Source organism: Mustela lutreola, chromosome 1, assembly GCF_030435805.1.
Source record: "Mustela lutreola isolate mMusLut2 chromosome 1, mMusLut2.pri, whole genome shotgun sequence".
In the NCBI taxonomy this organism is placed as follows: domain Eukaryota; kingdom Metazoa; phylum Chordata; class Mammalia; order Carnivora; family Mustelidae; genus Mustela; species Mustela lutreola.
The window spans coordinates 83,048,214-83,061,923 of NC_081290.1; positions in this window are offsets into that span (position 1 = coordinate 83,048,214).

Consider the following 13,710-nt stretch of genomic DNA (forward strand, 5'->3'; position numbering starts at 1 on the left):
GCCTCTCTGCCTACTTGTGATCTCTGTCTGTCAAGTAAATAAATAAAATCTAAAAAAATACATAAAAAAACAAAATAAGAAACCCATTGGTCCCCTTTGGAGGTTCTAGGGTTTTAGTTCTTAATTCTGAAAACCAGAAAATAGATTCAAGAATCTATTCTGCATTTTGCATATCTAAACTTCAGGGTAATCAAATATTGATGAGGGAAAGTTACTTTCTATAGATGAATCCAAGTTAGGAGTGCCTGGGTGGTTCAGTTGGTTGAGCATCTAACTCTTGATTTTGGCTCGTCATGATCTCGGAGCCATGGGATCAAGCCCTGTGACAGGCTCAGTAGGGAGTCTGCTTGATTCTCTCTCCATTTCCTTCTGCCCCTCCCCAACTTGCACGCACATGCAGACACACACACACACACACACACTCATGTGAGATTTCATAAGGAATTGAGAAAAAAAAGAGAAAGTGGGAAACATGAGAAAAATTGACTTCGGTGAAAGAGCAAGTTCAGCAGTTAAATGTTGGAGAATCACTGGCAGAGTTTCTAGAACCTAGTTCCATAACTTCATCAGCATGGCTGTGGGATCTGTGCTGAGCAGGGGTGGCAATGTCTTTCCTGGGGCAGCTCCTACATTCAGTGATTTAGGCATTGGGCCTAACTGCAAAGCTTGAATCTCTGTCCCTCCTAGATATTCTATGTACCAATACCCTTTAATAAATGTATTCTCTGCTTACCTAATTAGATTCTAATGTTTGCAACTAAAAACCCTGACTGATACACAGGAGGCAAGAGTAGATGTTTGGAGACAAGCAGTTTACTGTAGTAGTTCAGATGGGTAATGCTGGTGACCTGGGACTAGGGAATTGGCGGTGGAACTGGGAGTTGAAAGCACAGCATCAAAATATATTTCAGAAGTAGAGTTTGATTAGTTTGATTAGATAAAGTAAAAGAAGGTGTTAAGAATGACTTCCGGGGTGGGGCGCCTGGGTGGCTCAGTGGGTTAAGCCGCTGCCTTCGGCTCAGGTCATGATCTCAGGGTCCTGGGATCGAGTCCCGCATCGGGCTCTCTGCTCAGCAGGAAGCCTGCTTCCTTCTCTCTCTCTCTCTGCCTGCCTCTCCGTCTACTTGTGATTTCTCTCTGTCAAATAAATAAATAAAATCTTTAAAAAAAAAAAAAAAAAGAATGACTTCCAGGGTGCCTGGGTGGCTCAGTCGGTTAAGCATCCAGCCTTTTGCTGCATTCACAATCCCAGGGGGTCCCTGGATCAAGTCCGCATCTGCTCCATCCACTCATTCTTTCAATCTCTCTCAAAAAATAAGTAATTAAAATCTTTTTATTTGTTTATTTATTTTTAATTAATTTACTTGACAGACAGAGATCACAAGTAGGCAGAGAGGCAGGCAGAGAGAGAGGAGGAAACAGGCTCCCTCCTGAGCAGAGAGCCCAATGTGGGGCTCAATCCCAGGACCTTGGGATCATGACCTGAGCCAAAGGCAGAGGCTTTAACCCCCTGAGCCACCCAGGCGCCCCTAAATAAATAAAATCTTAAAAAAACACTAAGAATGACTTCCAGGATTCTGACACGAACAGCTAGATATACAAGTGCCATTTATGGAATAAATATGGAGGAGGAACAAGAAAATAGTACAGTTGAATTAAATGATATTCTTACAACAAAGGCATGCCAGATAGATCGACCCATAAAACACAAAAAAAACTAAATATCATAAAATTAGCAGAAAGAAATTATGAAATAATGGAAACTTGAAAAAATGACATAAATCATATTTGGAAATGAGACAATTCCTCAGTGATATTGAGAAATAAGAGAATATGCAGGTATGAAAGTATTGCTGGCAAAGCTCAGAAAATAGTAAGAAATTTAAAAAATAATCTCAACATAAAGATCAAATTAGAAGGAACATAAGAGTAAATAAGATGCCACAGATAACTTCATAAGGGAAATAAAAGACAAAGGAAAAATTAAAACAACAGAAATAGAGATTAAAATCATTCCATAGACAGTGATAGATATAAAAACTAAGCACAGATAACATATATTGTAGAAGTCTTTGAAGATAGCCAAAGCAATGAAACAGAATAAATTCTACGGACTATAATACAAGAAAAATTTGCTAAAATAAAACTCAAACAAGCGCATAAAAAGTATCTGTACATTCAGGTACCAAGCACCTGAAAAACTGACTCAGAAGAATACTATATGATACTATTATGATGTTAATTTATTCAAATTGATTTATATATTTAATGTTTATCACAATAAAACCCAGTAGGAATTGAGAAGATGACTCCTAAATTATGATGAAAATGCAAAGGACCTAGCACATCAAAATAATCCTGAAGAAAGCTGGAAGACATATACTAATAATACATTTCAAGATTTAATATGAAGATATAGTGTGCAAAAGTGTTTTCAGCATAAAGAGACAAATAATTCAGTGAAACAATAAAAAGTCTAAAAAGAGATATAATGTCAGTTGATTTTAAGCAAAAGAGTCAAGTAATTTAAATTTTGTTTCTTAGAACCTTAATATTATTCATATTTTCCATGCTATTACTAATTACTTGAACATATTTTTTTGACATTTGAACAGCCAACAAATCAGTCATATAAATAAATGCAAATAGGTGGGGTGCTTGGGTGGCTCAGTTGGTTAAATGTCTGCCTTTGGCTCAGGTCATGATCCCAGGCTGCTGGGACTGAGCCCCACATTGGGCTCTCCGCTCTGTAGGGAGCCTGCTTCTCCCTCTCTCCCTGCCTGCTGCTCTCCCTGCTTGTGCTCTTCCTCTCTTTCTGTTAAATGAATGAATAAATAAATAAATAAATGCAAATAGGCTCATCTTTTCTTTTTTTTAATATTTTATTTATTTATTTGACAGAAAGAGATTGCAAGTAGGCAGAGAGGCAGGCAGAGAGAGGAGAGGAGGAAGCAGGCTCGCTGCTGAGAAGAGAGCCCGAAGTGAGGCTCAATCCCAAGACTCTGAGATTGTGACCTGAGTGGAAGGCAGAGGCTTAACCCCCTGAGCCACCCAGGCACCACAAATAGGCTCATCTTTAACGAGAAAAATATATTTTCATCTCTTTTGCTAAGAAATTCAACACTAAACTGTGTACAAGAGACATTCCTTAAACAGACACAGAAAGGTTAAAAATAAAATGCTAAGTATGAATATTCCAGGCCATGCTAATTCAAAGAAAGCAGGGGTCAACATCTTGATTTAACAAGGCAGAATTCAAGCAAAAAGGAATAAAAAGGTTACTTCATTATGCTAAGTGTTACAATCACAAAGAAAATGTTAATATTTGTGTCACCAATAAGAGATCAATAACTTTTATAAAGCAAAAACTATAAGAAATGCTATTTTTTAAAAGATTTTTATTTTTTCTTTTTTACTTTTATTTTATTTTATTTCTTTTTTATTTCTTTGACAGACAGAGATCACAAGTAGGCAGAGAGGCAGGCAGAGAGAGAGAGGAAGAAGCAGGGTCCCTGCCAAGCAGAGAGCCTGATGCAGGGCTTGATCCCAGGACCCTGAGATCATGACCTGAGCCGAAGGCAGAAGCTTTAACCCACTGAGCCACCTAGGAGCCCCCCAAAATGCTGTTTTGTCACAATAAAAATTAATTTTAAAAAAGTCTGAGTTCACAAATATACCAAAACCAAACACCTTACTAGTTACCTTTGGTAGTTTCTAGAGTACAAACTCTTTTTTATTCTGAGAACTAGTAAATAAAGGAAAAAATGAAGCTTTGTGCCAGCCTTTTCTGTATCTTCTTTATTTCTGGTTAATCAATAACGAAAATTCAAAAGGAATGACAGAAATGTCACCATCTTGTAATTCCTAATGAAATCATGAATCTAAGTAGCAGTCATCATTGAATGGAGAACTTTATAATGCATACATGACACTGACAGCTTCTGAATCTACTAATCAATCTTAGTATCACAAAAAGAGGCAACAAGTTATCATACGTTCCTAGTAGTAAAAACAGTACCAGCTAAGAACTATTCTTGTGCCTTTCCCTCTCCATCTAACCCCACCCCAATTAAACCTAAGTCTAATCATGCTTCTAGAGCTTTTGGAAAATTCAGAATATACATTGTAAATGGTACCATTGGGATGCAATTAGTTGATCCTAGAACTTAAGAAATGCTACAGAACATTTCTGTAAAGTTTATCATATGTTTAAACTTTCTAATAAAATGTATTAATAGATAGATAGATATACACACTTTTCAGTCCCATGGCAACAACAGTAAAATCTTATATTAACAAAGTGATGAATAGTCTTTACACAGTCTCTAAATAGACTCTCTATATAAAATAGTCTCTTTATATTAAAGAAACAAATTTTTTTCTTTAACAAATAAATGGCACTAAACATGGTAGAGGTGGAATAATATTAAAAGATTAATATGCTAAGTGAAGCAGGTCAGAGAGAGAAAGACAAATACTGTATGATCTCATTTATATATGGAATTGAAAAAAACTGAACTCACAGAAACAGAACAGATTGGTGGTTACCAGAGGCAGGGGATGATGGGGGGCGGTGGTTGAAGATAGGGAGTAAGGGTGGAAGTGGCCAAAAGGTAAAAACTACCAGTTATAAGATAAGTCCTGGGGATGTACTGTGGTACCTATAGTCAACAATATTGTATGTTGCTAAAAGAGATCTTAAAAGTTCTCATCACAATTAGCTTCAGTTGTGGTGAGCATAGCAAAATGTGTAGAGTAGAATCACTACCATTGTACACCTAAAACAAATGTAACGTGTCAACTATACTAAAAAAAAAATGTTTTTAAGAACCTAGATGTCCATCAACAGATGAATGGATAAAGAAAATGTGGTATATATACACAATGGAATACTATGCAGCCATCAAAAGAAATGAAATCTTGCCATTTGCAACAACATGGATGGAACTAGAGGGTATCATGCTTAGCGAAATAAGTCAAGCAGAGAAAGACAACTATCATATGATCTCCCTGATATGAGGAAGTGGAGATGCAGCAAGGGGGGGTTAAGTGGGTAGGAGAAGAATAAATGAAACAAGATGGGAGGGAGACAAACCATAAGTGACTCTTAATCTCACAAAACAAACTGAGGGTTGCTGGGGGGAGGGGGGTTGGGAGAAGGGGGGTTGGGTTATGGACATTGGTGAGGATATGTGCTATGGTGAGTGCTGTGAAGTGTGTAAACCTGGTGATTCACATACCTGTACCCCGGGGGGATAAAAATATATGTTTATAAAAAATAAAAAATTAAAAAAGAAAAAAAAATACATCATATTAGAGAAAAATAAATGACACATTGTTTTTATGTTGGATTATATTTAGATTTTTTGACTATAAAAGTAGCCAGTGTCTTATGAAATAAAATATATTTGCATGACATCTGAAAAAAAAATGTTTTTAAATAAATACTCCCACACACACCCTAAATTCTCATCCCAAGAAAACAAAATTGTAACTATGTGAGGTGATTACTGTTAACTAAATATGTGATAATCATTTTTGTGTACAACCTTTACCTACAACCTTTCATGAAGATAAAGAAATACTAGGGGCAGAACTAAGGTAGAAGAGTAGTCGGGGGACCCTAAGTTTGCCTCGTCCTTGGAACACAGCTAGATTAACATCCAACTATTTCCAACAACTAGGAATACAATCTGAGGAAACAATCTGCACAGTTGGAGGGAAAGAACTGGTGGATGCGAGGTTCAGAGATGTGATTTGGAGGAGAGGAAAGCCCAGCAGCCACAAAGGGAGGGACACCTTTTCATGGAGCAAAATCAGGGAGAGGGAGAAAAATGGGAGAGTGCACAGTGGGTTGGGATGGGATAATAAATCATAGTGAGGAGATATCCTGGGTCGCACAGGGAGAGATCACTCTCCTTATGGAGTGCATTCGGAAGAGCATACTTTGCCTCTCCAAGGACAGGAGGCCAGTCAGTAGGGACAGAGGTATGCGCAGAGGTCAGAAAACCTCAACTTTTTACTGTGAGCCACAATAGGCTTCACCTCTGAGTGTGCACAGAATGGCAGCTTTTCTGAGGCAGAACTAAGGAGAAAGCAGACAAGAGCAGATTGCAGAGAACCTGGCTGCCATTTTTTTCACTGTCTGCCACAAGAGATTTAAGCCTCTGTAATGACTTTTCTGGGACAGAAGGGAGTGGGAGACTGAGTTATGTGAAGATGGCTGATAATCTGGTTTTAGCTTTTTGCTAAGTGTTACAATAAACTCTAGTCTGCATGTGAACTGTGCAGCTTTTTGGGGACAGGATGGTGCTGGGCATGCTCCAAACCTCTCCTCTGGGGGATGGGAGTGGGCCCACATCATACCAGGTTTTTAAACTTGGGATTTTTGAATCCCAGCCACCAACCAAAGATAAAATACAAGAGATCTGTGGCTCTGGGTATGCCAATGGCCTGGGCCCATACAGAATACAGGTTAAGGGCAGGGAAGTGACAAAAGCCTGGGACACCGGAGACTGTTCACTTTTGTAAGAGGACCTTTTGAACAGCAGGGGCCATGAGTTCCCCTCCCTGGAGACAAGAGGGAGTGGTGATGCCATATTCTTACTCCTCCACCACTCCTCCCTCCCCCAACCCCAGTACTCTCCGGACTTCGGGGAGAAACACAGTGCCTCCAGTGGACACTTGAGTCCCCTACACTAAACCCCACACCCTGCACCTGTCAGGGGCATCTTTACAAAGGCAAGTCAGTTTATAAGCCAGCCCAGCTCCCTCTCAGGAGACTAACACAGGCCCTGCATCTACCAAGTCTGATTTTAAAAATGCTCCAAAACATCAGCTAACAGTGGAAATAGGACCAGCCTTGCTTCCTTTTTTATTTTTATTTTTTTAATTTTTAAATTTTTCTAATTTAAAAATTAGAAATAATTTTTGTAAAATAAATCTTATTTTCTATTCGTTATCTTCTATTTTATCTATATATTTTTTTCTTTTCTCTTTTTTTTGTATCGGGTTTATGATTTTTTATTCATTTTTTGTTCCTTCTCTTGTTTTTTGGGTCAGACTTTTTTCTCCCCCTTTTTTCTTCTTTCCCTACTCTTTTTCTTATTTTCAAAGTCAGGCTTATGGTTTCTTATTTGTCTTTCACATTTTTATTCCTTTTCCTCTTCTCTTGTCTTGAATTAGGCTTTTGTGGTTTCTCTTTTTTCTTCTTCTTTTTTCTCTTACAGGCTTATCTTGACAAATCAAGGCATAACTACTTAAAGGTCCAAACACTCTCCACTACAAGCAAGCAGGAACTCTGTAAAGACCAGTGGGAAAGAGCAACAAAAACACACAGCAGAGTGTATAGCATATACCAGAAACATTTCCTGAAGTTGTTGTTATTGTTTGTTGTTGTTTTTCTTTCATCCTTGCTCTTCTGGACAAAATGACAAGACAGAGAAATTCAGCCCAAAAGAAAGGAGACAATACTCAGTGCCAGGGATTTAATGAAGAGATATAAGCAAGATGTCAACTAGAATTTAAAATAATGAATACAAAGATGCTAGCTGGCTTGAAAAAAGCATAGAAGACACTAGAGGATCCTAATTGCAGAGATAAAAGAACTAAAATCTAGTCTGGCTGAAATTAAAAATGGTATTAATGAGATGCAGTCCCAAATGGAGGCTTTAAAAACAAGGATAAGCGGGGCAGAAGAGCGAGATAGTGATATAGATGTCAACATGATGGAAAATAAGGAAGCTGAAAAGAGAAAGAAAACTACTAGATCATGAAAGGAGACTTAGGGACCTCAGCAATTCCATAAAATGTAATAATATCCAGATGATAGGGGCCCCAGAAGATGAGAAGTGAGGGAGAGGGGAAGAAGGTTTATTTGAACACAGTATAGCTGAGAACTTCCTGAATCTGGGGAAGGAAACAGAAACTTAAGCACAGGAGGCACAGAGAACCCCCTGAAAAATCAATAAAAATAGGCCAACATCTTGACATATAATAATGTAGCCTCAAAGATAGAGAAAATTCTAAAAGCAGCCCAGGACAAGAGGTCCTTAACCTACAAGGGTAGACACAGACACATAAGGCTGGTAGCAGACCTGTCCACAGAGATCTTGGAAGGCCAGAAATGACAGGTATGACATATTCAGCATGCTAAATGCAGAAAATATGCAGCCAAAAATACTTTATCCAGCAAGATTATCATTAAGAATAGGAGAGAAAAAATTCTTAGGACAAACAAAAATTAAAGGAATCTGTGAATTCTAAACTAGCCCTTCAAGAAATATTAAAGGGGACCCTTTGAGATGGAAACAGAACAAGAATAACAAAGACAATCTACAGGAACAGCAACTTTACAGGTGATACAATGGCATGAATTCATATTTTTCCATTATTACTCTGAATATAAATAGACTAAATGCTCCAAACAAAAGACATAGGGTATCAGAAAATGTGTGTATGTATATATATGTGTATATATATGGAAAGACCCATCTACAGGTTGCCTATTAAGAGATTCACTTTAGACCCAAAGATACCTCCACATTTAAAGTGAGGATGTGGAGAACAATTTATCATGCCAATGGACATCAAAAGAAAGCTGAAGTATCCATCCTTATGTCAGAAAAATTAAATTTTAAACCAAAGGCTGTAATAACAGATGAAGAAGGATACTACATCATAATAAAAGGGTCTTGGGGCACCTGGGTGGCTCAGTGGGTTATAGCCTCTGCTTTCAGCTCAGGTCAGGGTCCCAGGGTCCTGGGATCGAGCCCCACATCGGGCTCCCTGCTTGGCAGGGAGCCTGCTTCCCTTCCTCTCTCTCTGCCTCTCTGCCTACTTGTGATCTATGTCTGTCAAATAAATAAACTTTAAAAAAATAATAAAAGGGTCTTATCCAAAAAGAAGATCCAACAATTGTAAATATTTACAGCTCTAACTGGGGAGCAGCCAAATATATAAACCCATTAATAACAAAATTAAAGAAAATCATTGATAATAATACAATAATAATAAGGGACTTTAACATCCCACTCATAGCAAGGGACAGGTCTTTTTAATTAATTTATTTATTTTTAAGATTTTATTTATTTACTTGACAGTGAGAGAGTGAGAGAGTATGAGAGAAGGTCAGAGGGAGAGGCGGACTCCTCATGGAGCAGGGAGCCCGACACAGGACTCAATCCTGAGACTCCAGTATCACGACCTGAGCTGAAAGCAGTTGCCCAACCAACTGAGCTACATAGGCGCCCAAGGGACAGATCTAAGAGGAAGATCAACAAGGAAACAAGGACTTTGAATGACACACTGGACCGATGGACTTCACAGATACATTCAGAGCATTTCGTTCTAAAGCAGCACAATACACATTCTTCTCAAGTGTAGGTGAAACATTCTCCAGAATAGATCACATACTGGGTGGGTCACAAATCAAGTCTCAACAAATAAAAAAGACTATACGATGCATATTTTCAGACCACAATGCTTTAAAACTTTTGTCAACCATGAGAAAAAATTTGGAAGGAACACAAATAAATACATGGAGGTTAAAGAACATCTTATTAAAGAATGAATGGGTCAATCAGGAAATTAAAGACTAAATTAAAAAATACATGGAAGCAAATGAAAATGAAAACACTACAGTTCAGAGCCTTTGGGATGCAGCAAAGGCAGTCCTAAGAGGAAAGTATATATAGCAACACAGGCCTTCCTCAGGAAACAAAACTCTGAAATATACAACCTAACCTTACACCGAAAGAAGGTAGAAAAAGAGTATCAAAGGGGGCACCTGGGTGGCTCAGTGGGTTAAGCCTCTGCCTTCAGCTCAGGTCATGTTCTCAGGGTCCTGGGATTGAGTCCCACATTGGGCTCTCTGCTCAGCCTGCTTCCTCCTCTCTCTCTCTCTCTCTGCCCACCTTTCTGCCTACTTGTGATCTCTCTGTCAAATAAATAGGTAAAATATTAAAAAAAAAAAAAAAGAATATCAAAGAAAGCCTAAATCCAGCAGGAAAAGAGAAATAATAAAAGACTACAGCAGAAATCAATGATATAGAAATTTTTAAAAAACCCCAAAATAAAAGAACAGTACAACAGACCAACAAAACCAGGAGCTGGTTCTCTGGAAGAATTAATAAGATCAATATACCCTTACCCAGACTTACCAAAAAGAAAAGACAAAGGACCAAGTAAATAAAATCATAAATTAAAGAAAACAACCAACACCAAAGAAATATAAACAATTATAAGAGAATATTATGAACAATTATATGCCAACAAACAGGGCAATCTGGATTAAATGGATAAATTCTTAAAAACAATAAACTCTCCAAACTCAAACAGGAAGAAATAAAATATTTGAACAGACCCATAACCAGAAAAGAAATTGAATGAGTAATCAAAAATCTCCCAACAGGGGCGCCTGGGTGGCTCAGTGGGTTAAAGCCTCTGCCTTCGGCTCAGGTCATGATCTCAGGGTCCTGGGATCAAGCTCCACATCGGGCACTGGGCTCAGCAGGCAGCCTGCTTTCTCCTCCTCTCTCTGCCTGCTGTTCTGCCTACTTGTGCTCTCTGTCTGTCAAATAAATAAAATCTTAAAAAAAAACAAACCTCCCAACAAACAGAAATCCAGGGCCAGATGGCTACCTAGGGGAATTCTACCAAACATTTAAAGAAGAGTTAATAGTTAATACCTATTTTCAAACTATTCCAAAGAAATGCCAAGAAAACTTCAAAATTGCTTCTATGAGGCATTACATTGATTCCAAAACCAGATAAAGACTCTACAAAAAGGATAATTACAGACCAAAATCTGATGAATATGGATGTAAAAATTCTCACCCAGATACTAGTTAATAGGATCCAACAGTGCATTAAAAGGAATATTCACCATGACCAAGCAGGATTTATTACTGGGCTGCAAGTGTGGTTCAGCATCTGCAAATCAATCATTATGATATAGTACATTAATAAAAGAAAGGCCAAGAACCATATGATCCTCTCAATAGATGCAGAAAAAGTATTTGACAAAGTACAGCATCTTGATACTCTATCAATCTTGATAAAACTCTCTGCTACGTAGGGATAGAGGGAACACACCTCAATACAATAAATGCCATATACAAAAAGCCCATAGCAAGTAACATCCTCAATGGGGAAAAACAGGGTTTTTCCTCTAAAGTAAGGAACACGACAGGGATGTCCACTCACCACTGTTATTCAACATAGTACTAGATGTCCCAGCCTCAGAAATAAAAGGCATTTTAATCACCAAAGAAGTCAAACTCTTCACTCTTCACAGATGACATGATACTCTATGTGGAAAACCCAAAAGACTCCACCCCATAACTGCTAGAACTCATACAGGAATTCGGCAAAGTGGCAAGATATAAAATCAATGCAGAGATATCAGTTGCATTTCTAAACAGGAACAATGAGACAGAAGAAAGAGAAATTAAGGAGTTGATCCCATTTACAATTGCATTAAAAACCGTAAGATACCTAGGAATAAACCTAACTAAAGGCGCAAAGGATTTGTACTTAGAAAACTACAGAACACTCATGAAAGAAACTGAAGAAGACACAAAGAAATGGAAAAGCATTTCATACCATGGATTGGAAGGACTATTATTGTTAAAATGTCTATGCTACCTAGAGCAATCTATACATTCAGTGAAATCCCTATAAAAATACTATCAACTTTTTTCACAGAGCTGGAACAAATAATCCTAAAATGTGTATGGAACCAGAAAAGACCCCAAATAGCCAAAGAATGTTGAAAAAGAAAACCAAAGCTGGTGGCATCACAATTCCGGACTTAAAGCTGTATTACAAAGCTATAATCATCAAGACACTATGGTACTGACATAAAAACAGACAAACAGATCAATTGAATAAAAATAGAAAACCCAGGGGGCGCCTGGGTGGCTCAATGGGTTAAAGCCTCTGCCTTCAGCTCAGGTCATGATCTCAGGGTCCTGGAATCAAGGCCTGCATCAGCCTCTCTGCTTGGCAGGGAGCCTTCTTTTTCCTCTCTCCCTGCCTGCCTTTCTTGCCTACTTGTAATCTCTGTCTGTCAAATAAATAAATAAATAAATAAAATCTTAAAAAAAAAAAAAAAAAAAAATAGAAAACCCAGAAATGGACCCTCAACTCTGTGGTCAACTAATCTTCGACAAAGCAGGAAAGAATGTCCAATGGAAAGACAACATTTTCAACAAAGGGTATTGGGAAAATTGGACAGCCATATGCAAAAGAATGAGACTGGATCATTTCTTTACATCACACACAAAAATAGACTCAAAATGGATGAAAGACCTAAATGTAAGACAGGAATGCATCAAAATCCTAGAGGAGAACACAGGCAGCAACCTCTGCGACCTCAGCTCCAGCAACTTCTTGCTAGATCTATCTCTAAAGGCAAGGTAAACAAAGGCCAAAATGAACTATTGGGACTTTGTCAAGATGAAATCTTTTGTACAGCAAAGGAAACAGTCAACAAAACTAAAAGACAACCTATAAAATGGCAGAAGGTATTTATAAATGTCTTATCAGATAAAAGGCTAGTATCCAAACTCCATAAAGAACTTATCAAGCTGAACACCCAAGAACAAATAATAGTCAAGAAATTGGCAAAGAAGACAGACAAATGACCAAGACACATGGAAAAATGCTCAACATCACCTGGCATCAAGGAAATGCAAATCAAAACTACAATGAGATACCACTTCACACTGGTCAGAATGGCTAAAATAACTCAGGCAACAACAAATGTTGGTGAGGATGTGGAGAATGGGAACCCATCTTACACTGTTGGTGGGAATGCAAACTGGTACAGCCACTCTGGAAAACTGTATGGAGTTTCCTTTAAAAAGTTAAAAATAGTGGGGCGCCTGGGTGGCTCAGTGGGTTAAGCCGTTGCCTTCGGCTCAGGTCATGATCTCAGGGTCCTGGGATTGAGTCCTGCGTCGGGCTCTCCACTCAGCGGGGAGCCTGCTTCCTCCTCTCTCTCTCTCTGCCTGCCTCTCTGCCTACTTGTGATCTCTGTCAAATAAATAAAATCTTAAAAAAAAAAAAAAGTCTTAAAAAGTTAAAAATAGTACTACTCTACAACCCAGCACTTGCACTACTAAGTACTATTTAACCAAAGGATACAAACATAGTGATCCAAAGGGGCATCATACCCAATGTTTATAGCAGCAACGACCACAAGAGCCAAACTGTGGGAAGAGCTGAGATGTGTATCAACAGATCAATGGATAAAGAAGATGAATAGATATACAGACAGACAAACACACAGAATATTACTCAGCCATCCAAAAGAATGAAATCTTGCTATATGCAATGATGTGCATGGAACCAAAAGGTATAATGCTAAGAGAAATAAGTCAGCCAAAGACAAATATCTTAGGATTTCAGTCATGTGTGGAATTTAAGAAACAAATCACGTGAATATGGGGGAAGGGAAGGAAAATAAAATAAGATGAAAACTGGGGAAGACAAATCATAAGAGATGCTGTACTCTAGGAAAGAAACCGAGGGCTACTGGATGGAAAGTGGGTGGGGGGTGGGATAACTGGGTGATGGGAGAGCGCTTGATGCCATGAGCACTGGGTGTTATATGCAACTGATGAATCACTAAATTCTACCTCTACAACTAATGATTCAGTATATGTTAACTAAATTGCATTTAAATAAAGAATTTTTAAAAAAAAA